The 24,794-nt window shown below is 45.7% G+C and overlaps 1 long non-coding RNA gene across 1 annotated transcript; it reads right to left on the bottom strand.

The window, feature by feature from the left end:
* Nucleotides 1–5,892: 5,892 nt before the first annotated feature.
* On the bottom strand, nucleotides 5,893–10,645 carry LOC132682694 (uncharacterized). The gene is made up of 3 exons (XR_009611811.3): nucleotides 10,045–10,645; nucleotides 6,974–7,115; nucleotides 5,893–6,375 (listed from the first exon to the last, which is right to left on the bottom strand). It is a non-coding gene; the product is annotated as an uncharacterized LOC132682694 (long non-coding RNA).
* Between the last annotated feature and the right edge of the window lie 14,149 nt (nucleotides 10,646–24,794).

Raw genomic sequence — 24,794 nt, 5'->3', positions numbered from 1 at the left:
TCACCCAGGCACTTTGAGGGTTCTCTTTCTTGGTGGTCCCCCAAATGGATTTTCAAGACAGCTCTAGGTAGGTCATCTAGTAGGGGCACAGGAGGAAGGCAGACTTGCCCACTAAACACCAGTAGTACAGACCACATCCGCTAGAGCCTCTGTCCCCACTTTGCCAGTCTGGGATCCCACAGCCAGGTTTCTGTTCCTGACATCTTCCGCCAGAATCACTCACTATTCTGTAAATCCTGATTCATCCAGGAGGCACAGATGAGAAAGAAATACTTGTGGTTAGTCATTGAGTTTTGGGGTGGTTTCTTATGCAGCATCGTTGTGACAATAGCTGATTGATTTTCTCCTTATTCTATGAAAATAAAATCCTAATTTTATTGGGGCAAGATTGAGCCCAACTAAAAAGAATACATTTTTAAGCTTTCTTAAGTGCTTGATGTATCTGTGTGACCAAGTTTGGCCAATGAGATAAAGTGCTGGATCAGATTTCTGGGAAAAAAAACAAAAAACGCCCAACTTTGCTGAGAGATACACCCCTTTTGCCCTTCTCTCTTTTCTTCTTCCTGCTTCCAGTTTCACAGAGGAAAACCAGAGAATCAGTGGCCCCCTTTGGATCATGAAGTGCTTTGGGATAGAAGCCAAGTTCTAGGGTAGTGAAGGAGAAAGGCAAGAGCCTGGTCCCCGATGCCTGTGAAGCCACCATAACAGTCCAGATTGCCTGCCTCCAGATTTCCCTTGCTTGAGAAAAAAGAAGCTTCTATCTTCGTTAAGCCACTCCTAATCCTAACAGATTATGTCGTATAATGTTGAATGGGAATGCCAACTATAACTGTCTATCTACACTTTCATTGTAAATATATTAAAATAGAATATACATAATAGCAAAGACTAGAAAGGACCAGAGCTAAATGATAAGTTTGACTTGATTATGTGAAGGGAAATGTTTGCCAAGTGATGAATGGTTAGAGTCAGCCTGGATGAAAAGGCAGTGTGCCAGGCAGGAAAAATAGCTTTGGCTTCTGGTTCTAGCTGGGAGCAAATACAGGAGGTGTCACCATGGGCACATCACTTAATTTCTCCAAGCCTCAGTTTCCTCTTTTGCAGAATGGGGCTTGGGACAGAGGGACGCTTAACTCCAGTGTTTGGTGCACTTGTTTCTTGTAATAATCAGCCTACTTCCTTCACATCTAATACATGAGGACATCTTTTCTTCCCAACCCCCCCAAAGGTAACTGGAAGAACAGTTAAAAAATTATATATTCACTAACTTCACAATGATGCAATTCCACGTTTTATGTCATCGGATTATTTGGCCCCATTTATCCCACAGTGTAGAGTTATCCTGTGACAATACCTACAGATGACCATCTCTCAGGGTTGCCCCAAGAATCACGTGAGCATCTATGACTACTTCGAAAACCGTAAAAGCTTCTGGGAACGCTAGGTGTGTTCACTGAGGGAGGAAAAATGTGAAATGACAGCCATCAGGGTGACAGAAATAACCCTGGGGCACAAAAGCCAGTGGCCAAGAGATGATGCAGGCAGACATAACTGGTAGACAAACATGACCATAATTACATGTCCTCTCTAGACCTTACCTCCTGAATATGGTCTTTGGGAAAACTGTGATGGAGACATCTTTGGTCCAAAACAAAGAAATGGAAACAAAAGCAAAGAAAGACACAGACAAACAAAAAACACCCCAAACAACAACAACAAAACGGGTATGTACACAGGATTACCCAAGTTTAATTCCTTTGCCAGCTAAACCCATTAAAGTGTAATTGTTATTGTCACTGACTCCAATGTATTATTAAGAACAAGGAATTATTATGATGATTGTTCCTGTTGCAATTATACAGTAAATTGGCTCTTTTAAAGCAATTTGAGAGCATTAAATAATTTTCCTGTAGGAGCGGCCCCCAAGGCGGGGTGCAGTCGCGTTGCTGTGCCTGACCACGGACACATGGGAAACCCTGCCTCAGCTGTATTCTACACTTGCCCCGCCCCCTGTATGAAACCAGGCTGACAGTACTGGGCTGATCATTCCCGTTCGCTGACTCACATGTGTTCATTCATTTCTGTATACTTGTTTGAGTGCTTACCATCTGCTAGGTGCTCACTCCAGCAGCGAACAGGACTGTAAGGGCCGTTGGCTTCTTGCCCACATTTCCTGAAACTTCAGCCTAGCCTGTGAGCTTTCCAACTACCGGCACCAGTGTGTCTTTTCCTGAGGGTATTCTCCAAGGTGATGAGAAATCACGTACCCCCACCAGCCACCCTCGAACAATGACTGATAAGAGTTAGTGTATAAATACCCCTCTTCTCTCCCCTTTCTGAGGGGAAACCCCTGTAGCATGTGTTTTACAGTTTCCCAGAGTTACCCCCTGGGGTTAAAAATCATTTGCCCAGGGTGGCAGTGATTTGATAAATACAACCCTTAGTCACTGCTTTCCCTTCTCTGTCCCATTGCCCTACTGGGACTACCTGGGATCCCTTTGCAAAATAAAAGGCTTACTTCTAATCCTTGTCTTAGAGTCTGCTTTTGGGGGAATCCTTGAAGACATAACCCTTGACTTCAAGGTGGTATGGAAGAAGGAGTGCAGACTCAGGTGCCTATAGGGGCCAGGCAGGTGTGGTAAATGATGTTCCTCCCCTGAGCGTACCCTACTACCAATAGACGCAGTATTCAAGAGCTCTGCCTAAAGACTTTAGCTTACTAGCTATTCTTTCCTCCCAAGATATAGTCCTTGCGTCCCAGGGGGCCTCAGGAGGAATGATTGCCACCAGGTAGTGACCGAATGCATGACAGTACCTTCAATAACCCATTCACTCATTCATTTGCCACCCATCAAGTTATCTAGTAACCACCTGTGGATCCATCAAGTCATTTACTTACCACACATCCAGGTACCTGCCATCCACTCAGTATTCTCTTATTCATCAATCCATATATATGTGTGTGTATATATATATAAACTCGTTTACTCACCAGCCGTCCAACCAGCCCCTTCCTGTTCACCGCCTCACTATCCATCCTCAAACACTTTTAAAGTCTTCTTCACTCCGGGTATAAGATCATGTAAATTAAAGTAGGCTAAAACAAGGAATTTATAAAAGGTCAGTTGGGACCTTCATAAGCTGACCTCAACATACATCACATCTAGCTACTTCCTTTCCATGAACACGTTGGTCCACTAGAAGTTTTCTGAATTCCTCCGCTGTTTCACCTCAAGGTGCGTTCACTCCCTTCCCATCTTTAATATGTGAATAACTTGTGTTTATCCCTCAAAGCCATCTTGAGAGTGAAGACCTCTGATGGATGCTGGGTTTGCCACAGAGAGCCCCCAGTGCAGGACCAAGGCACTAATTTACTGCACTACTGGGGGGTATTGGTGGCTGATGACCCATAGCACCCACTCCTCAGGGGCCTGACGGGTGAGGCTGAAGGCACAGAGTCCCAACTCTTTTTACCACAAATTGGATCTCTCTTAAGGTCCATCCCAGCTCCAGAGCCTCCTGTGGGGTTAGTTGAGATCTCAGCTGCAGTTACAATACAGTTTACATTTTCCCTGGTCCAATTTGTTCTTCTCACTCTTAGGGAACGCTTCTCAATCAACCTTCTACATGCAAATATCAGAGATGCAGGGTCTAAGATAACCTTATCCAGCTTTGTCAAGTCTTCTCAGATCCTCCCAGCCCCTGCCCCGACAGGTTAGAATGAAACGGACTCAATCAGGTTATCACCTCCTCCTCTATGTACCCAAGGTACTCTGTTCATACGGTGCATCTGTTGGGTTCGGTTAGGAAGACAAAGCTACTATTCATGTTATGGAATATCTTAGTCTGTTGGAGCTGCTGTAACAAAATACTACACACCGGGTGACTTACAAACAACAGAAATCTGTTTCTCACAGTTCCGGAGGCTGGGAAGTCCAAGATCAAGATGCCAGCGTGGTTAGGTGAGGGCCCTCTTCCAGGTCACAGAATTCTTGTTGTATCTTCACATCGGGGAAAGGGGTTGGGAGCTAGGTCGTAGCTCTTTTGTAAGAGCACTGATCCCACTCATGAGGGCTCTGCTCTAATGACCTTATCACCTTCCAAAGGCCTCACCTTCTAACACCGTCCCTTTGGGTATAAGGGTTCCAACATATGAATTTTGGGGGTGAGGAGGACACAAGCATTTGAATCATAGCATGAAAATATGGGATTCAATACAGAACTTTTTTCTTACAGAAAAATGGAAGGCGTCAAGGAGGTGGAGGTCTGGAAGCGAGGAGTCAGAGCAACAGATGAATAGTAACTTCTCAGGTTTGCCTGAAGCACAGGCTTGAGTACAGAGCTGGAATTTGCAGGGAAATCTGAGATGCTCTGTGTGGCTGGCTGCTGACGTGTGACCCCAAAGGAGATACTCGTGGAGAGCAGTGTAGAACTTGCTACCTGTGTGAAAGCTATTGTCCTCACGGAATCTGTCATTTTGACAAGATGCAATCTGTTGCCTGTGGTCAACTTGGGGTCATGGTGGTCAACAGGACTGGCAGTTGAGAATAGGAGGTGGGTGCAGTTAAGGGGCCGTCTGGGCCTATCTCTGTTTCTCTTCATGTTTGACATCACAACCTCCTAACGTAATGGCCTCTGCTTTTCTTTCGCTTTCCAATTGTCATATGGGTTCCTTCTAGTCAACTCTAACGGAGAGGCATAAGGAAAGGTGATTCTAAGAGATGTGGTTCCCAACCACGGATGAAAGTGGTCCTGCCAACTTGCCAACATACATTCTAAGCACATATAAAATTAAGACATGTACCATATTGCCTCATCGTTGGATTTTTCTGCCTTGAGGCTCCGTCTGGATCAAGAGGTAGACCGACTAAGACTGTGAGCCGAATCCTTCCCACTGCCTGTTCTTGTAAATAAAGTTTTATTGGAACAAAGATACACCCATTCACTGTTCATGGCTGCTTTCTCTCTAGCCTGGCAGAGTTGAGTAGTAGTGCCCAAGAGGATATGGCTACCAAGTCTAAAGCATTTACTAACTGGCCCTTTATACGAAATGTTTGCCAACCCCTGCTCTGGGCTGTGGGACCAGTGAAGGCAGGGGTTGTCCTACTTATTTTTGTGTCCCTGTTGTCAGTGTCTCACACACTGTATGGAAGAGTCTGATGAATATTTGTGAAGTGATTGAGTGAATTTTGGACATAAAACATAAACTCATACAACTATTAACATAGGAGTTGATACATTAAGAAATACAAGTAGATACAGCTGTTGGAGAAACCAAAAATTTTGTTCTTCGGGGCCGAATATGTGAGTTGTTATCACATAGTATGTAGGAGGTATCAGAAAATTCTGGGTGGATTTGATGAAGGTACTAAGTTCCCCAGAAGAGTAAGGAAATAAATTAGAAATGAGAAGCCTTGGGTTTTAGACCTGGATCTGCCATTTTGTAGCCCTGTGATCTAAACAAGTTACTGAGGGCTTTCTGATCCCCTTTCTCAGCTATGGGTTAAGTATTAAGAATACTGGCTTAGCCAGACTCAGAGGGTTTTTGTGGCAAGCTAATGACATGATGGTGTGGAATGCTCTGGAAACTGTAAAGCAATACCCAACTAAAAGGGATTACTTTGCAGTCAGAAATAATTTTCAAAATTGACATGGAACACTGCATTTGTGAAGCTCAAGTTCTATTTGTGTTTTCCCAGGGGTCTCATACCTTGAAGGCTTGGTTGAGTCTACAGGACCTATGACCATGCCCCTACGTGGGCTACGATGCCTCAGAGGCCAGAATATAGGGTGGGATGTTGATGGAAAATGGCCTTTTCCTTCTAAAAATTCTCCAGGTCTTCAAATTCGCTCTGGCAATGGGCTGCATCTTTTTATAGACAGCATCTGACGTGTCAGCAATCTCTAGGTAGTTTATTGATTTAACATTTCTTCAGAGATGCTAAGAAATATGTGGTCTGCTGACAGCAATGGGGAGCTGCGCCTTAAAAGGGGGATCTGATGGCTTGTTCCCAGCTGTCCTGGCTCAGAGCCTCTGCAATCACTGATTTTCAGAAAATTGTTTTAAATAGAGTTTCTGTTCCATTTTGAGCAGCCTCTCTTTGCTTCCTCATTTCCCAACAGTCAATGGGGATTGCGGTGATTTTGCGTGGTATCTCACACACTGTTGCTGAATGGAGTCATTTCATGTTGAAATGACCAAAGTGGCAGAGAAATCTGCTTTGGTCAAAAGCTGAAGTTCACTGTGTCAAAACAATCAGATTCCAGAAATGATTTGCAAAAATCCATTTCTTTATTGTTTTGGAGCACAGAGACAATGGGATCTGTGGAGCACGTCCCCGAACAAGAGTCTCAAAGGCCGGGCAGGAAGGGATTCTAGAAAGTAAAAGGAAAGAATTCACCTTAGAATGAATTCCCCTGGGGTGGAGGGCCCACTCCTGCCCAGGAGTCTCCTGCCTCCCTCTTTACTCCCCTCGTATCTCCCCACTTCCAAGGGAGGGCACTTTCCTGATCTGGTTGGGTTGGATTTAACTTGTGGTTGGGCCACTGTGACTTAAAGGTCAACAAAGGCTTCTGGATTTGTTTCTTTCCTTTTATCTTGTGTCTCCAAAAGCATGGGTTTGGTCAAGGTGTTTATTCTCCCAAGTATCCCTTCTCTCCCCTCTTGTCTGATCCCAAATATTTAGGTTTGGGGGAGAAGTAGGAGGTTAGGATGACCAACTTGGTTGGCCCCGGAAATCCTGGTTTTAGCACCAAAGTCTAATACCTCGAGAACCCCCTCAGTCTCAAGTAAACAGACACAGTTGTTCACCCTGGACCCCATTTCGTCCTCCAGACTAAGCTGCATATTCCAATTCAACTGTTACTGGGGTACCTTGTGTTGGGGATTTTGGAGGCTGCCTCAGGTATTAATTAAGTACTACTTAAGGAAAAAATTTTTTTGAAATTCTCATTTGGCTTTTTTCCCTTGTACCTGTTCTCTTTTTCTGGAATCCCCTGAAGAGAAGAGGTGAAGGGCAGGATGGGTCCCCTGCTATAATGGCTCTAAAAATGACTCTCAGCATCTACAATGGCAGTGTTTTATAGACACAGACAAGGAGCCTGCGGTAAGAGGCCTGGGGAGGAAGAAAAGCAAAGAAGTTTGTGGGGACCAAAGAAGAGGGAAAGGGAAATAAAGATTTAAAAAAAAAAAACTTTTTAAAATGTTTATTTGTTTTCGAGAGAGAGAGAGGGACACACACACAGAGTGCAAGTGGGGGAGGGGCAGAGAGAGAGGGAGACACAGAATCGGAAGCAGGATCCAGACTCTGAGCTGTCAGGACAGAGCCCGACGCGGGGCTCGAATTCACAAACCGTGAGATCATGACCTAAGGATGCTTAACCAACTGAGTCACCCAGGTGCCCCAAGAAAATAAAGATTTTTAAGAAAATGGGCCAATTCTCTAAAAGGGTCTCATTTTGAAGGCCATATATTTAGGTCAACACTACTGAGATTCCACGTTGTGTGGGGCCCCAAGACACTTGGGTGAGTGAGACACAGCCCTGCTTCTAGGAACGCCTCATCCTGCTTTCCTGGCCACTGTCCGGGGTGTGAGTTCCACTCCAACCTTGGGCAACTGGGAGGGTAGCATTGGGGTAGCTCCAACTGGAAATCCACACTGAGGCCTCTTGTCCCAACTGTGACCATGTCAGGAGAGACCCACTGGGTTTCTAGAGTTCTAGTGAAGCGAAAATGCCACACGGTTTCTTGGCCTGGTATGAACGATGTTTGTCATTCAGCACAAACGGGCATTGATCTCTTGTAGAAGCCAGATCTCAGGGAGGTTCAATGTCCTTGGCAGGCTACTAAATCTAGGATGATCTGCTTGCCTTATGGCCAAGGGCCCAAATTTCGGGTCCTCCATTCACAGGAGAATTCTGGAAAACTGCTTAATCCTGCCTGGTCTCTTCTGGGGTCACCTTAGGTAGCAAACGGAATGCTGTCTTTTTCATTAGGAGTTTGGTTATCATTACTTGCTAGGTATATCTTACAAAAATCCAAACATTTTATTCTTTTGAAAAACTAACAACTTTGGCAAACTCCGGGCCCCGTTCTTTGAGTAACAACAGGTAGCTGGAGTTGGGTGGGGACGGTCTCCTTTAGAGAGAGCATGGCGTTCCGAGTCCCCAAAGCCACCTCACCCACTGCTGTCTCGCTCATATCGTACGCTGGCCATTTCTCATTTATATGGTCCCGTGGAACCCGTGCATCATTGATTCTCTGAGCCCTCAGTTAGAGTCTATAAGCATGGTGCCCTCTTCCATAGTGACCACCTCCTTCCTCCTCTTTGCCTCTCCCTCTTCCTTCCTTCCATTTCTACCCTGGCCTCTCTCCTCCCTCATCATCTCCCTGCCTGGCAATAGAACTTTACATAGAAGCGTGCATCACCTGCAACGTACATAGACCAAGCACCCAAATACAATGTCCGACCATCTAAATCAGCAGATCTCAAAGTGTGGCAGCAGCTCTTGGACATTCATTATAAATCCGAATTCTGAGGCCCCTGCTAGATCTCCTAAATCAAAACCTCTGGCAACGAGACCCAGGAGTCTCTGTCTTAACCAGCTTTCCAGGTGAATCTGTGACACGTGCGTCTCATACTCACTGGTCTACACATGAAGGCGCCCATTTGCTGAAAATAAAATCTGAGCCGGGGGAAGGCAGTTTACTTCTCTGGCTCTCAGCTGAGCGTAACGTAAAACCCCCTCCTCGCTCTTTCTCCATATGCAGTGTGGGGAAGTGAAAGAAATGTCTGTTTGCAGTCCCGAAATCACCATTTTGTGAGGTGTCTGAAGGCCTTTTAGCTGCAGTCCTGCTCACTCTCAGTTTTATGAGGCGTCTACTGGTGTCTAGGACGCTCCCTTCCCTGTCGCGGGCAAAAGGAAGGGAAGAAGTAAAAGTCCTCCCTCATGCGTGGTCCTCCAAACGCAGGGTTCAGTCCCTGAGGGTTCTGCAGGTGCCCCTCTGAGACCAAAGCCCAGGAAGCGATTTCCCCTCAGCACGCTGACCATGGCACCAGGGAAAAGCGGGGCTCGGATTCTGGGATAGTGGAGAAGAGGCGATGCGTCATGGGTGATGATGTGATTCATGCAAGACCTTGACCTGACATGATACGAGTGGACCGTGCCGTTGATTCAACACCTGGGTTGAGTCAGCTGAACTGTGTCACTTCCTTCACACTTCTTCTTATACGCCAGAAATGGAGTCACAGGGCAGGTAAGGACTATGTCATAGAGCCACTAGGGGGCCATTCATTCATTCACCCTATTATTTGATATGCCCTATTAAGCTACATCTGAGTGCCAGACAATGTGTGTGTGTGTGGGGGGGGGGGGGGTGGTGGTGGTGTGGGTGTATGTTATGAGTTTCTTTTCTGTCATGTTCCAAATAATAAATAGTTTTGCTACTTCTGCAATTTAATTCATTAATTAAGTTAATTTTATTCATAATGTTGGGGACGTAAGAAATGGATGCAAATGAATGCTAATTTCTGAGTTAATATTGAGAGCTAAGTTCCTTGCTAATTTTTAAGGGAAGGATTGCCGTAGTGGTTTTGGAATTCAGAAACAGAAGCTTCTGTTCTCCCCCCACCTTTCTCGTTTAAGCAGGGTAGGCTCCCACCCTGAGAATGAAGTTTCCGAAGTCTCGACGACTTCTGTCCTAGTTTTATTCTGTCTCTTGAGAAGTATTCATTAGGTGCTGGAAATGTTGCCTGGTGCTTTCCTCCCTTATGACTCTTTTTCGGTCCTAGATCTGAGAATTGATGATAATGGATTCTCTTCTTTCTCTTCCAATTCAGCTTTTTGTTCTTTGCTCTTTTGCTTTGCGCTCACACCTGGTAACACAGGATGGCACTCCGAGAGAGGGAAAGGTGCCTGGGGGAATGTGTGTGTTTCAGACCTCGCCTTCTGCTGGCTTCATCCGTCACACATGTTTCTCTGTTAGCTTCAGGCCCAAGGGGAGGAATTCTGATGGAGAACGGCGAAGTGGAAAACTTTACTTACCTACAGACAGCAACGACCTCCTATGTTGTGCTCTTTTGGGATTTGGCAGTGAGGTGTTTGTTTCAATGGAGGAGTTTCACTCCAGATGAAATTCCACCTGCTTCCTCTGAATGCCTCCACACAATAGGAGCCTTTTGCCTTCATTGGGGGGGTGGGGGGTGGGAGGTGTTCTATTTTTGCCGGGGAGCAAACGCTCCTGGGTCCGGTTCTTTGGTGAGTTCACAGCCTCCGCTGTGAAATAGGAAGGATGCTGAAACAGGTTGCTGGTGGCTATATCCAGGAATTTCTATTCTGGACCAGACTCCTTGGCCGAACCCATAAGACGTTTGGGGATCTAGCCTTTGCAGCCCTACCGGTCCTGTCTCTTACAGTGCCTGCCTCCCCTTTCAGACTTCCCCCTGGCCCGGCCATACAGAAGCTCCTCGCCATTCCCCGAACACTCCATACTGGTTGGTCCCTTTGGGCCTTCGCATGCTTGCTCTCTGGGCCCGTTTACGTGGGGAAACATGTGACCATCTTTCAATACCCAGGTCGAGCCTCAACCCCTGTATCGAGCCCAGCAGAGGCTTGTCCCTTTCATCTCACACCACCCCTAGGTAGAGCTGCTGTTGTTTCCTTAAGTTCTATTTGTACCTACGTTGCCGTGGTTATGATACCATTTTGTAGTTCTTGTTTTCTCACATAATAGGATACTCTCAGTGCTTAAGCGCAGAGATTCTGAAGCAAGACTGCCTAGGCTCAGTCCCACTTCTATCACTTACTAGCTGTGTAATCTTGGGCAAGTTACCCGGTCTCTAAATGTGAGTTTCCCCATCTCTGAAATGAGGGGAATAATGATCCTACGTGCTTCACACGTTGGTGTTAAGGAGCAAGTGAATTGTCATTATTCCTCTTTCTCCTCCTGCCTTTTTACACCTCATTTCTTTTTTTTTATGTTTATTTATTTATTTTGAGTGGGGAGGGGGCAGAGAAAGACAGAGGGAGGGAATCCCAAGCGGGCCCCATGCTTAGCACAGAGTCTAATGTGGGGCTCAATCTCATGACTGTGAGATCATCACCTGAGCCCAAATCAAGAGTTGGATATGCTCCACCAACTGAGCCACCCAAGTGCCCCTATATACCTCATTTCTATGCCTAGTATTTTTCCCCTGTATACAAACTGCCCTCGGGGATGGTAGAAGCAGTGTAGGATCATTGATTTTTTCATTTTACGTTTCTTTTTTTCTTTCTGGATTGAGGTAGAGAGAGGGAGAGAGTGAGATGGGGAGGAGGGGAGGGAGGAGAGAGAATCTTAGGCAGGTTCCATGCCCAGTGCAGCGTCTGACATGTGGCCTGATCTCAGACTGTGAGATCATGACCCGAGCTGGAATCAAGGGTCTGAAGGTTAATCGACTGAATCCCCTCCAGGTGCCCCTAGTTTTAAATTTCCTAAATAAGCTTCTGTAAATTTATAGCAGAAATAATAGTGCTGGATGCTGACTTCTCAAAATGCTACCCAAGACAACCTGTTGATGAAGCACGTCTGAATTTATTGCTTACTACGATAAGAGAGATAATTACCTTGACAATCTTTTTTTTTAATGTTTGTTTATCTGGGGGGGGGGGGAGAGAAAGGGAGAGGGAATCCCAAGCAGGCTCTGTGCTGTCAGCGCAGAACTTGACATGGGGCTCAGTCTCACGAACCATGAGATCATGGTCTGAGCTGAAATTGAGAGACGCTTAACCACCTGAGCCACCCAGGTGTGCCACCCTGACAGGGTCTTAATACCATCTCAGAAAGCTGTGGGTAAAGTCGGAATATTTATGATTCCGTGATAAGTAGGCAAAGTTCATGATGAAGTAGTTTGGGACTGGTTGACACAACCAGGTGAGAATTTCAAGGCAAGGGGTTCAAAACTGGTCTTCATTACTGATGAGCCTAGTTGACTTATCTGTTGCTGTCTGTTGAGAACTTTCAGGAAATCTCTGAAATGAACAATAAAAGGTATTCAGCATTTCATCTTCCTGGGCAAGAGAATCCTGGAATAGCCATGTTAACATAGACAGTAAGTTGGATGGGCATAGGTGATTTTGGTTCTCAATACTTTGAAAGATACAATAGATTTTATTTTCAACAGACAGACTTTGTTGGGGTAGGTGTCATGAAATCCCACATGGCTAAGCGGCAAGCCTAAACCATGATGGTTGGAGGATTTTGAGAATACAGTACTTACACAATAGAGGCGGGAAAATATGGGGTGACATAGGAGTCTTGGAATGCCACACAAGAGGAGAAACCATCTAGCAAGAGGAAGAAATTAGAAAGGAATGATACTGAGCTTAAACACTGTTGTCTCTCAAAGATGCCTAGTGCATCTTCCTTAGGAGGTGGGAATGATGGAGACCCTCAGCCATTTGGGAATCTGAGGGTCCGGGGGACTAGAATTCTATTTCTCACCTGGAACCAGGCAGCTTTTTGTCTCATGTCAACAAGAGGCAACCACCTGTCGGGAAGAAGGGCTGGGAGGTAGCTCTCCTACCTCCCATGTCGGGGGTGGGGGACAAGGAAGCTGGCAGAGAGCTGAGAGCTGGCAGGATAGCCAGGGCATCACTGTGGCACTAAGTGAGGGCACTTCGTAAGGAAGCTGTGGATTGCTTATCCCAGGCCAGACACCGAGTGGCGAACATAGCCAAGTGTCAGAGCATCGTCCACGGAGAGAGGACGTGAAGCTTCTGGATCGATTGCCGAGCGTTGCTTCTGCCGGGAGAGTAAGTGGTGAGGTGCAGCGGCAAATGTTGTGTTCCAGTTATCTGTTAACCACACACAAAAAATCCGCCTTGAAATGTTGGCTTAACTGTAAACCCGTAAACACCATTAGTTTCGCTCACAAATCTGGGGCAGCGGGCAGCGGGTAGCTGGGCTCAGCTCAGCCATTCTTGCTCGGGGTCTCTGACACAGCTTGCAGATGGTAGCTGGGGCCAGGGTTGCCTTAAATATGAATTGGCTTGTTTTAAACTCCTGGGCTGCAAAGGCAAACAGCTGAGAGCAGGCCCAGTGAGGACTGCCCAAGCTTCTATCTCTTTCCATGGAGCTGTCCTCAGTCCCAGACTTCTTACATGGTGGCAGTTCCTCAGAGGAAAGAAGGTGCTGGAGAACACCTTCACGGACCCAAGTGGAAAAGGTGGTAAGAACACAAGAGGTGTTTTGATCACCGCACAGAGAAAATTCTCTGGAAGAAAACCCATGATCTTTTCATCTAAACATGTTATCGATGAATGGGGACGAGGCTGGTGGCTGTTGAGGCAGGAACCTGACCCATACTTCAAGGGCAGGAATTTGGAACCAAATTGCAAAGTGAAGGCAATCACAGAGGGAGCGCTCGAGTGAGTTTGTGTGCAGATTCATGGGACTGAACGTATGAGCAACAGCAGCTCTGGAAGGCACAGGAACACGTGAGGGAGGGCTTGTTTGGAAACACAGAGTAAAAAGAAATCTATGTGAGCCGATGAGAGAATTGGAGTGAAAAGAAAACCCTTAGTCTGCAGAGTAAAAATGTTCTGAGTAACAAGCAGCATTAAGGAAAAAAGCAGTATAATTCAGTATATCCTGGTATAATTCCTGAACTTAAAGGGTAGAGAGAAAAAATCCTCTATGCTGCAAGATAGAAAAAAAAAGTTATTCAGGATAAAGAATCACTGTCATTTGACTGTATTTTGGCAACACTGCATATGAGAAGAGAGTAGAACGATGTCTATATACATTTCTAAGAGGAAAGATCTGTGCCTGCAGAATCTTCTATGAAGCCAGGATATTATTCACCTGCCAGGGGGAAAGATTGAAATCTCTGGATTTGCAATAAGTCTGAAAAAGTACCTACGAGTAAAACAACTGACAAAGAGCTCTAAATGAGCAGCCCCCAGAGTGATAAGCCATGGACAATGATAGAATGAACGGGAATGTGTGACGTGAGTTCTACGTGGAGATTCTGAGGTAGAGAATGCCTTCTGCCTGGGTGATAATCTGTAAGTCAAAATATCAAAATGTCCTCATCAACCTGGGAAAAGGGAAAAAGAAGGAACAGTTGACAGGTCTTAACGTAAGGGGTATAAGGAGGAAGCGAGAGAAGAATCCGGGCTGGCTTCGCGGCCGGCGATTTGTATGAGGTCCCCTGCTCAGAAGGGCTGATGCTTGATTCAATACTCTGCTGTTGCTGTCTTGCAATTATTAATAATTTGGAGCAAGGGGCCCTGCATGATCATTTCACAGTAGGGCCCGAAAATGACACAGCCGGTCCTGAATAGAGATGGTTAACGGACTAGATTTAAATCCCGAATTGACCATGTTCAAGTCCAGGAGATTCAGAGTTACTTTTGAGTGGAAAAGAAGAAGATATTTTTCCTGGTCAGCAGTGATGGCTTGGAAACTTGGTTAAATTAAGAAACAGAGAAAAAAAGTTAGATGTTTGCACCCCAGCTCCTATGACGTTTATAGCCGATCACATGCAGGCTCTTTGAGGGCAGAGGCGCCAACGTCAGTGTCGCCTCACGGGCCTTCTCCCGGAGAAGCCAGATAAGGGCGGTCTGCAGGAGCCGCCTGCCATCTTGCACCACAAACCACACAGACTGCATTGTGTGATCGATTTTGAAAAGTGAAAGTCTTCTCAAGTTAAAGCGTTCTCTGTATCGAGGGCCAATCATTTCTGAGGTTTTATTTGCAGTGAAAAGATTTCAAAACTTCCAGGCACTCTGCTGAAGGTGGCCAGGAGACACAGGATAAATAAGCCAGGGTGGCAGACCATTCACAATTTAGTAAGAGCTAGTCACCTCTCTTAAGGCCCCTCTTTTCCATCTCTAGGACGGAATGGCTTCGGCGTGTCCTCCCTCAGCAGCTTTCTAAGTTTCGCCTTGTTGTAAATATTCCCGTCCAACTTGAAGGAATCCACTGCATCGCGCCTGTCAAAGTGGGCACCTGTGGATTTCTCTATCCAGCTTCCATGTGCTTTTCTGGTACCGATCCTGATTTTGTTCTGGGAATCCTTCCTTACCCGGGACCAGAGGAATCTGTTCTCTGCTCCCCTAGCCCTGTGACTGTCCGGTAACTGGGTGGCCATACTCTCTGTCATCCAAACTGAAATGCTTTCAGTGAAAGGGGGCACTATTAACAATTATGCTGGGACAACAGGGAGACAGGGACTCTTCCAGAAACACCTGGATATGTGGTTCCCCCAGTTCAGAGGGGCCACCTAAGCCAAGGCCTTCTGAGCAGAATGAGCTTCTGGGAATGCCTGGAAAAGGAGCAGCATTCTCCCCAGAGACTATTAGAAGAGATGAGCACTTTCTCTGCCTGATGCCACGTGAGGGCGTCGGGCTGGAAATTGCTACAGTCTGTGTTGTCATCTGCTCCCTACGGGTGACAAAGCCAACACACAGAGGAGGGCAGAAGGAAGGGGGGATTCCCAGGGAACCAGAGCTGGAGCCGCCATGACACTGGCCCCCAATTTCCTCCACACCCTGTCCACAGGAGAGTACATTTCCATCCTGCCTTCTCCTCCACACCGAAGCCTTCCCGTAGCCCTGCCCCACCCTGACCCCTGAGCTGAGCTCTTAGGTGATGTATTGATTTTCCCACGGAATATTTCCTTTGGAAAGTCCCAGCATTATGTCCGAATAGATCACAAAGCTGTCCATACACCAGCTCTGTGCCCTAAAATTCTATTTTTATCATTTTGTCATCTGTTGGGTACTCGTTTTACCCCATTCATTCAACTTAGAACTTGGTGTCCTCATTCTCACAGATCTTCCTCTACTGCCTGAGTTGCACAGGTTCATTTTCTCCTTGCCGTCCATCTGAAATTCTTCCAGAACTTCGTGGAGATATTTCTTCCCTTCCGAGCTTCCTCCTGACTCGAAGCTTTGGATTGTGCTGGGTTGTGTCAGAGCCTCACCGCTAGCCTTCTGGCTTCCAGAATCTCCTCCTCCTCTAATGCAAGGACCCGTAATACTTTTTGTGGCATTTCCTTTTTGGTGTTGCATCGGCACCACTTAAGGTTTCCACCAAATAAGGATTTTAGATGCCCAAAGTAGAATACTTAGGATTACAAAGTCAACCAATTATATTAAAATATAGCCACTGAAATATAAGCCCCATGCAAACATCTACTATAGTACTATCTGTGTTTCTCTAATGTCTCAGACAATAAGATCCAGTGGCAGGTTCGGTAACAACTGTAATTTTAAAGCTGTAAGGAGCATAAATGATATTTTTATATATCTGCAACAGTTGTACTGGGATATGAAGAGATCCATAACTTTTACGCTGGCAAATATACAAGTAATAATGATACTCCTGCCATCTGGTACCTACCTTCGAAGTAGAAGAAAATGCCACATTCCCGTCAAAGATTAGTATCAGCAAAAGGGTTAATTTTTTTTCCACCTAGGTACGGGGATCCCAGGTTAGAAGCCTCCGCTTTAATCAGTCCTGCGTGGCGCTGCCAGGTCAGTGTTTTGCACACAATCTTTTCACTGTGTCACTTCTTCCTTCGACCTGCTCTGATGGTCTGTTGCTTATTGGACCAAAATCAAATTACTGAGCTTGGCGTTCAGGAGAATTTCATAATACTTGCTACCCTACCTGTCCAGACTTTTCTGGTGCCATCACTCACCTTGGATTCTGCTCCCTAGCTGGGTGATTTCTTTGCTATCTTGAAACACAGGACGGACACACCTCTATGTTTTACCCAGGAAAGAAATATCATTTGCTTAAGCAAAAAAGGATTCAAGCATGGATAGAAGCACAAATAATGCTTCCTGGTGGCTTTCAGAGTCTCTTGATTCTTCTTTTCTTGGCACCGGTCTTTAATTTCAGGTAAGGTCTCTCGTTTTATGGAAAGATAGGGTTGGAAATCCAGGCTTTCTTACATTTTTTTTTCAGCCTACCAATCCTAATTGAAAGAGAATCTCATTCTACATGGTACCAAGAAAAGCCCTCGGAGTTCCCAGATGGGATGAAGTTTGGGTCCCTTCGCTTTCCTTGAATTGACGACCGCAGTCACGGAGCTAGAATATTCTGACTGAACCGGCCTGGGTAATGTGCCAGTCTTGGGGCTGGTGATGATGTCAGCAGACTCAAAGCACATGGAAAGAACAGGGAAGGGCATTCACCTCAAAGAAAACTCACGTTACTGTTATCAGCAGGATGGTTCTTATAACGGGCAGACAAAAACAATATACAATCTGCTCCTTTTTTAAAGACTGGGTTCTAACTCTTTCCGTAAAAATATGTTCTTCCCCCTCATGTTTCCCTAGGCAAATCCCTTCCTTCATTCGAGAAGGGTAGGTAGGTGGGATAATTAATATCACTGAGCAGCTACTGTGTGCCAAGGGCTTTATATCCACGTTACAGGATTTAAAATGCATAGTCACAGCTTGCAAGAACAGCAGCGGAATTCAATGTATTGCTCCATAATCAAACTCAACTTGTTCTTTGTGGTGGGGGGAAACATTTGTCACATCAAGATCACTCAGATTCTTCTGGCTTAAAATTTAATTTCTTTTGGCGTCAGTCCTCAATCAATTCGGGCTTTAAACTAGGTTGATGCGAAGTCGAAATTCCCTTTCAAGGTTGATCTCCCTTCTTCGGGGTTCGGTCTCCCCCCTCTGTCTCCAGGATGCTGCCCGAGTGCAAGGGAAAGCTTGGACAGTAGCATCACAGCCTCAGGGCGAGGGTGTAACCCATTGGCTGCCCCCACGGGCCTCCGCTGAGCCCACACATTCTCGATCATGGGGAGTGGCCCTTAGTTCCTGCTGCGTGCTGGCTGTGTTGACTGCTGTCCGTGGACCGAGTCGTGGACTGCAGTCATGATGTCTGTGGACTTGACCTCCTCCTCCTCCTCCTCGTGACCCCAGACCCCTCTCAGCACAGGGATCCTTCAGCGTTGTGCCGGGTCCCTCCGCCGGAGCAGGAAGAATTATGGATCTCTATGGGAACCGCAAATACTGTCTCAGGTGTTCTTGCTGACTCTCCTGTGGGGTCCCAAGGGGTTTTCCTCCCAGAACTATTGATGTGAGTTGAGGTAGAAGCCTCTTCATGTTTAACGTGCCCGGAATTCACCACATCTGGCTTTTCTAGTATCTCACGCACATCTCTGAACCACTCTCCCTGTGGGACAGGAGGACCACACCTTACCTGTAATCTTGCCCTCTTCCCCGTGCCCTGAGGCTTTTATCTCCTCCCTGTGGGGTGGCTGAGCTTCTCTTAGGCCGCATCCTCTACCTTCATCTTCAAAAGTTTATAAGCTTTTGACCTTCAGAGGCAGCAATCTCTTTTTTCCCTTTGCTCTCCAAAAGTCACAAATTTTACAAAATGAAAGTCAGAGCTTTCACATATCTCCCAATATTGCTTGGGGAGTCTATTCGGAACGTCCAAAGCCGGCCACCTGGCGTTCTGTCCTGATCTGAGTTCTGTTGTCCTCCTGAAGCAGCGGACGCGTCGCCCTCCAGGCTGGAGAGCAACAGCTCTACGAAAACCACCCGTATGAGTCTCTTGCTGCTGCTCTAATAAGCGGCCACAAGTGTCGCGACTTAGTCATGCCTCTTTGTTGTCTTGCAGGTCTGAAGACAAGGGGCCTGAAGTGGTTTTTTATTAGACTAGAGCGTCGGCTGTCTGCAGGGCTGTATTCCTTCTAGAGGCTGTAGGGGAGCATCTTTTTCCCTAAGTGCATCAGCTTCCACGGGCCGTCTGGACTCCCTAGTCTGTGGCCCTGCCTTCCTCCAACCTCTGTTTCTGTCTTCACATCTCCTTCTCAGACTCTGCCCTCCTGCCTCCCCCTTATGGGGATCTCTGTGATTACATTGGGGTCACATGGAACGCTCAGGATGATTTCCCGGCTCAAGACCCTTAACTCGATTACCTCTTTAAAGCTCCTTTTACCATTTAAGGTAACGTAGTCACAGATTTCAGGGATTAGGATGTGGGCATCTTTGGGGGGGGCGGGGGAGTGGTTATCATTCTTCAGCCTTCCACACTACCCAAAATGAAAAAAATAGATTAAAAATATCGCAAGATATTACCTTGCTCTATGTTCTAATTCCTTATATTCCTAAGAACCCTAGGAGTCGAGTGCTATTATTCTCATTTGACAGAAGAGGAAATTAAAGTTAGGTCTGGGCCGGTAATTGTCTGACTCCAAAGCCAGTATTTTCTCCACTACCTCACAAAGAGTCTTTCTTCCCTAATAAGGCTACCCCAACCCACACCAAATTTTCTTTTAACCCAAACTACCATAGCACGTTTCATTCCACTTGATTGTATACTATTTAGAGTATTCAGAGTATAGTGTAGTGTGTGTGTGTGTGTGTGTGTGTGTGTGTGTGCGCGTGCACTCATCTTGCCAGACAAAATTATAAATACCTAAGCTGGGATGAGATCTATTGCCTCTTTCGAGCCACCATGGGGGAGCCACACAGTGAATATGTCATAAAACCCTGGTGATTTGATGGTTGCTGCTAGAATCTGTATCAGCTATCTAGTCAGCTAGCTGAAGTTTATTGAGTTCCCATGGTATGGGATGCCCTGGGCCTACTTGAGAGGCAGAAGTAAAAACATATTCCCTGGACTGAAGATATTCTCAGTCTGATTCTAAAAACAGTACCGGGCTCCTGGGTGGCTCAGTTGGTTGAGCATCTGGCTCTTGATTTCAGCTCGGGTCATGATCCCAGGGTTGTGGGATCGAGCCCCGCATTGGACTCTGCACTGAGCATGGGGCCTGCTTGAGATTCTCTCTGTCTCTCTGCCCCTCTCCCCTCCTTGAGTGCGCACGCGCTCTCTCTCTCTCTCTCTCAAATAAAAAATAATTTTTTAAAGTTTAAACATAGTTAACTATTAACCATTTATAAATTTAAATTTAAAAATACATTCCAGACCATGGGCCACATCCTGACAGACACTATATGTCAGTTATTAAATCCTTACCAAATCCTGAAATTTAGAGGCGAGCTTTTTTACTTTTTGGCCCCTTTGCTTCTCTTTCTGTGATTTTCTCCTCGTTTCTCAGGTCATTCTCACGGACAGTGGCACCCTAGGTTTGGGGTGGCTCCATTCACAAAAAGATAGATACACGAAGCCTGGCACGATACCAGGAGAGGAAACTGTCGAACCTGATCATTAAGGACCTTGGGGTTTTAGGTAATTCAGTAGTTAGGTTTTCCTAGGTCCCTAAAAATTCTTGTCAGGGACTATTGGTCATGACCCCTGGCTTCTGTAATTGGTATGGTTAATGGTACTGGCAGAACTAGAAATGACTTTGGGGCCAAGAGCATGGCTACCTACCAAGTCCAAGTGTATGGCTGACCGATGAGTCCTGCCAGTGAGTCTCAGAAGCCTCCAAACTGCTTTCACCCTTGGTCACATTACTGTTTTCTCCACTTCCAGCCACCGTCTTGTCTTTGATGCAATGAGGTGGATGTGTGCAGGAAAAGAGAAATTGAAAAGAAAATAGAAATGCTATTAACTCTTGTTGGAGCCCTCCGAGGGTGAGGCATTTGGTGGGGGGCTTTATGTATCGTATCTCATTCATTCTTTCTAAATAACACTAAAACTCTAAGTACAATTGTCCCCATTTTACAGATGGGAAAATGGATCTCATAGAGGTTAAGTGGACTGAGGTAAAACAGCGAGGATATGGTGAACGGCATTTTCATATCCTGGTCTCTTGGTTTCCCCAAAGCCTGCATTACTCTGGTTCAAAAATATACCACGGGGGCCGGAGGCACTGAAGGATGATCCTACCAGTGTTCCCTTCAGTTTCCTAAACTATATTCCTTGGACCAATGGTCTGTGACGCATCGGTAACATCCACACCCTTCCTCTCTCCCCAAATAACAGGTTCTGTGGTCAAATAACTTTTGGAAAAGCCACTCTTAGTAGCCCGGTCTTGGAGAGTTATCACGCGTTAGCATATGGAAGACCTAAAAACCTCCAACAATGAAGACTACTTAGGTCAAGCCCACCTTTTCCACATGTATTTCACACTCCTAATGTTGTCTTTACGAGAACCGTTGCTTCAGCTTCCGGGGGAACACCACCTTGGCACCCGGCCAGTGCCCAGCTTTGAAGGGGATGCAAGAGAGGTAGAAAGAGGAAGAGACAAAGCCAAAGAGAAAAAAACCCGTTTACCGTTTCCTCCTTTGGAAACAGGCAGAGGCCCAAAGGCCGTGAAAAGTCCCACTATTTCCTGCACGCTCCTTAGGGCCGAAGCACGCGGGTCCCTCACTGCTGACGGAATCCTTACAGCGATTGCGACCACTAAGGAGTGACCTCTCCGTCGGTCAGCTGATGCCACTAAGACACTGCAGTAACACCACTAGCCTGAGTTTCTGGGTCGAGCAGAGCCAAGGAGTCGGGGAGCAGCCTCTCCCCTGACTCTCTGGATCCCTGTGCGTTCGCCTTCAGCGAATACACATCGAGATACAATTTTAAATTACAAAACAAGAAAGGGTGTTGGATTAATGCATCATGGCTGCTTTACTACCTGCAGCAAAACCGACTTTCCAAGCTACCCATCCGATCTTGCACAGGAAATGGCACAAAACCCCGGGCTGGAGTTCTCACCACTCGGTTAGGTAGCTCACTGGCAGTCTGAAGTCAAGGGCTGAGGAGTCTGCGTAGGAGCAAGCAAAGGCTGGGCTTCTAAAAGTACCTGCCCCTCATCTCCTGGGCTAACAGGCTGCCCTGTTCCTGCAGGACTGTTTTATCGGATTTCATTGCGCCTTGCTGCAGGATTTTGAGTTGAAAATGCTAGGCGGTTAATTATACAGCTAATGAGCTCTGGGGAGTTGGCTTTCAGACTCCCTCACTCTAGGTGACAAGTGGAAAAAGGGCCACCTAACATCTTCTGCCCTTGGGGAGCGAGTTAAACAGAGCCAGAGTCGGATTTTGAAATGCAGCACGTTCATGAGAGGAGCGTCTGGAGTTCTTGGATTTCTTGCGTCAGGTGTATGGGTAGTGCCTTTCTCTCTTGCTGGAAAGGTCTCTGTGGAGAGTGGGTTTCCCCGCCTTGCTTATATTCTTTTACAGGCTGCTGTGCGGCAGTACAGCTATACCTGAAGGGGAGAAAAGAGGTGACATTTTGCTAGCGTCCCTTCCTCTGGGGCTTGTGATGGGTCCTGCAAGCCCTGCAGAAAGTCCAAGGCCACCCGTTGGGTCCATATCCCACCAAGCAGATGTTCGGTGTAATTTACTTTTAAGCATCCTTTCTTAGGAAGCTACCAGAAGCAATTTTCCACGAGGAATGAGAAACCAAGGCAGGGGAAGGTTTGGCAATAAGGAAACTGAGAATCCCACAGAGGACTGTGGTGTCGGAGAGCCCCTGCGTGAGCATGAAGGGAAGCCCTGGGGATGACAGCTGTACGGCAGACCTAGGGCCCTGGACTCTAACATGAGAGCTTAAAAAATAGTTTAAAAAAATAAAAATCGAACGGCTAGATCACTGGATATGTTTCCCTGGGGAAACATGAATTGAGATGCTATAGGACGGTGTAGAACACCTAGCAATAGCTATAGAGAAAAGTAACTAAGTGAAAAAAAATAAGGCAACAATTAAATCCAGATAAAATGGAAAGTTTTACAAGAAGGGAAACGTTACTGGTATACGACTCAGCTTGGCAGTGACTAAGTATTACACAGTTATCATGTTATAATAGAAGTATAATGAGATGTAGGACCTATAAGCAGAGGGATAAGTTTATAAGAAAGCTAAATAATTACCTATTATTATAAGTCATCGGTAGATAATTTCTAAAACTGGCAAGTGAAGAAATTGCAATAAAATATACGCTTTGCATAGCTGCGGAAAACAGAAACATGAAATAACAATGAGTTAAACTGGGCGAACATTTTTATTTCTCTCTTACTCAGTGTAACTAAACAGTCCAGGATTGTGGTGATAGTTTGTTCCATAATAGCCTCAGTGTAACCCAGTGTCCTACACTGTGGTTCTGATGAGGCCAGCTTCCATTCCCAAGTTAACCTCATGGTTCAATGTGGCTGCCTAGGTTCTAGCCATGATGTCTGCATTCCAGCCATCCAGAAGAACGAAAGAATGAAGGAGAAAGCAGTCAAAGGATATGTGTCAGCTGTATTTTAAGGAAGATTCCTGAAAGTTGCAAATAATACTTTTACATCCCTTAGACCTGGATTTAATTGCATTACTATATATCATTGAAAGGGGGGACTTGAAAAAATACTTTTTATTCTGGAAATCATGAACTCAGCTAAGAATTGGGGTTTGTGTTTCTATGGGAGAATGGGAGAACAGATATGGAAAAACGGGCCGTTTCTTCCACACATATTGCTTAGAAACGTGGGAGTAAATTCCAGGAGAAATATCTAAATTTATTGAAATTAGTTACTGGTTGGAGAATGAAGCTTTTGAATGCAGAGGGGTGATGCATAATCTTGCAATGCTTTGTTACAAAATTTTGGTACCTTTATCTTTTAACTCTTTAAGAAATTATATGAATGTATTATATTGATAAAAAAGTTAAACCATAGGGGGTCTGGCATGGGATGTGATAGCAGGCTGTGCAGGTTGGGAGTATATTTCTCTCCATTTTCCCCTCATATTTATTTCCTACTCATTTCTAAACATAAAGCAAATCTGGCATTCTTTTTTTTTTTTTTTTAATGTTTATTTTTGAGAAAGAGAGAGAGACAGACAGAGGGAGACAGAGCATGGGTAGGGGAGGGTCAGAGAGAGAGGGAGACACAGAATCTGAAGCAGGCTCCAGGCTCTGAGCTGTCAGCACAGAGCCCGACGCGGGGCTCGAACTCACGGACCGCGAGATCGTGACCTGAGCTGAAGTCGGACGCTTAACCGACTGAGCCACCCAGGCGCCCCATGAATCTGGCATTCTTAAGCCTCATTGCAAATTGAAAAATTATGATTCCAAATTACAGAGAGAGAATAATTGGGCTTATGCAGTCTTCCCTGTATCTACTCTACTTTTCTTGCTTTCCTGTGAATACAAAGGAAATCTTCCCAGTAGACATCAAAAGCAATCATAATGGCAATAAACCAGTGACACATCTCAGAAGCTTAAATAAGATCTGTTTGCTCCCAGGGTGTTAGACACCTCCTTTTGGGAAGCTAGGCATCTTTCTACTGTGACTTTCCTCTTAATTCATAGTCTCTTAAACTGTAAAAAACAGTGATGTTTAATCTGGAGATTTTGATTTCACCAGTCCAGGTAATAGCTCCTGCCAGATTTATCCTCTCAACTTCTTTGCTGGTAAATATTGTCCCCTTTCCAAATTCATATCCACCCCTGCCTTAGAGAATGTCCCTTCGATTCCAGCTTTCTTGTCTCAGTGAATGGAAGCGCATGATGTGAATGCTCAATTCATCTACTGTGTGAAAATGATCCACAGCCACAGAGAAGAAAATAGAGTGTTAGATGGGAGAAAGAAACACAGTGCAAGTCCCAAGCTAGTGCCTGGGGCGTAATGATCGAGATGATATCAATAAAATTATTAGCTCGTGTAATCATCATTTAATTGACGCTCAATTTACTGTAGCTGGATTTACCAAATACTAGGTTGGATTTTTTTGGTAGGTCATCTCTGATATTCGCCAACTCTGCACGGCGGGTATTACCATCACCCTGACGTTACAGATAAAGAAATAGCTCAGAGATGCATCATATCTACGCCAAGGTTTAACAATGGGTCAGTGGGGCTTGGGGGTTAACTCAGGACTGTCTGACTTCAGAGT

Source organism: Panthera onca, chromosome C2 (assembly GCF_046562875.1).
Source record: "Panthera onca isolate mPanOnc1 chromosome C2, mPanOnc1 haplotype 2, whole genome shotgun sequence".
In the NCBI taxonomy this organism is placed as follows: domain Eukaryota; kingdom Metazoa; phylum Chordata; class Mammalia; order Carnivora; family Felidae; genus Panthera; species Panthera onca.
The sequence above is the reverse complement of the archived record's forward strand: the minus strand, read 5'-3'. Positions and strand labels throughout refer to the sequence as shown.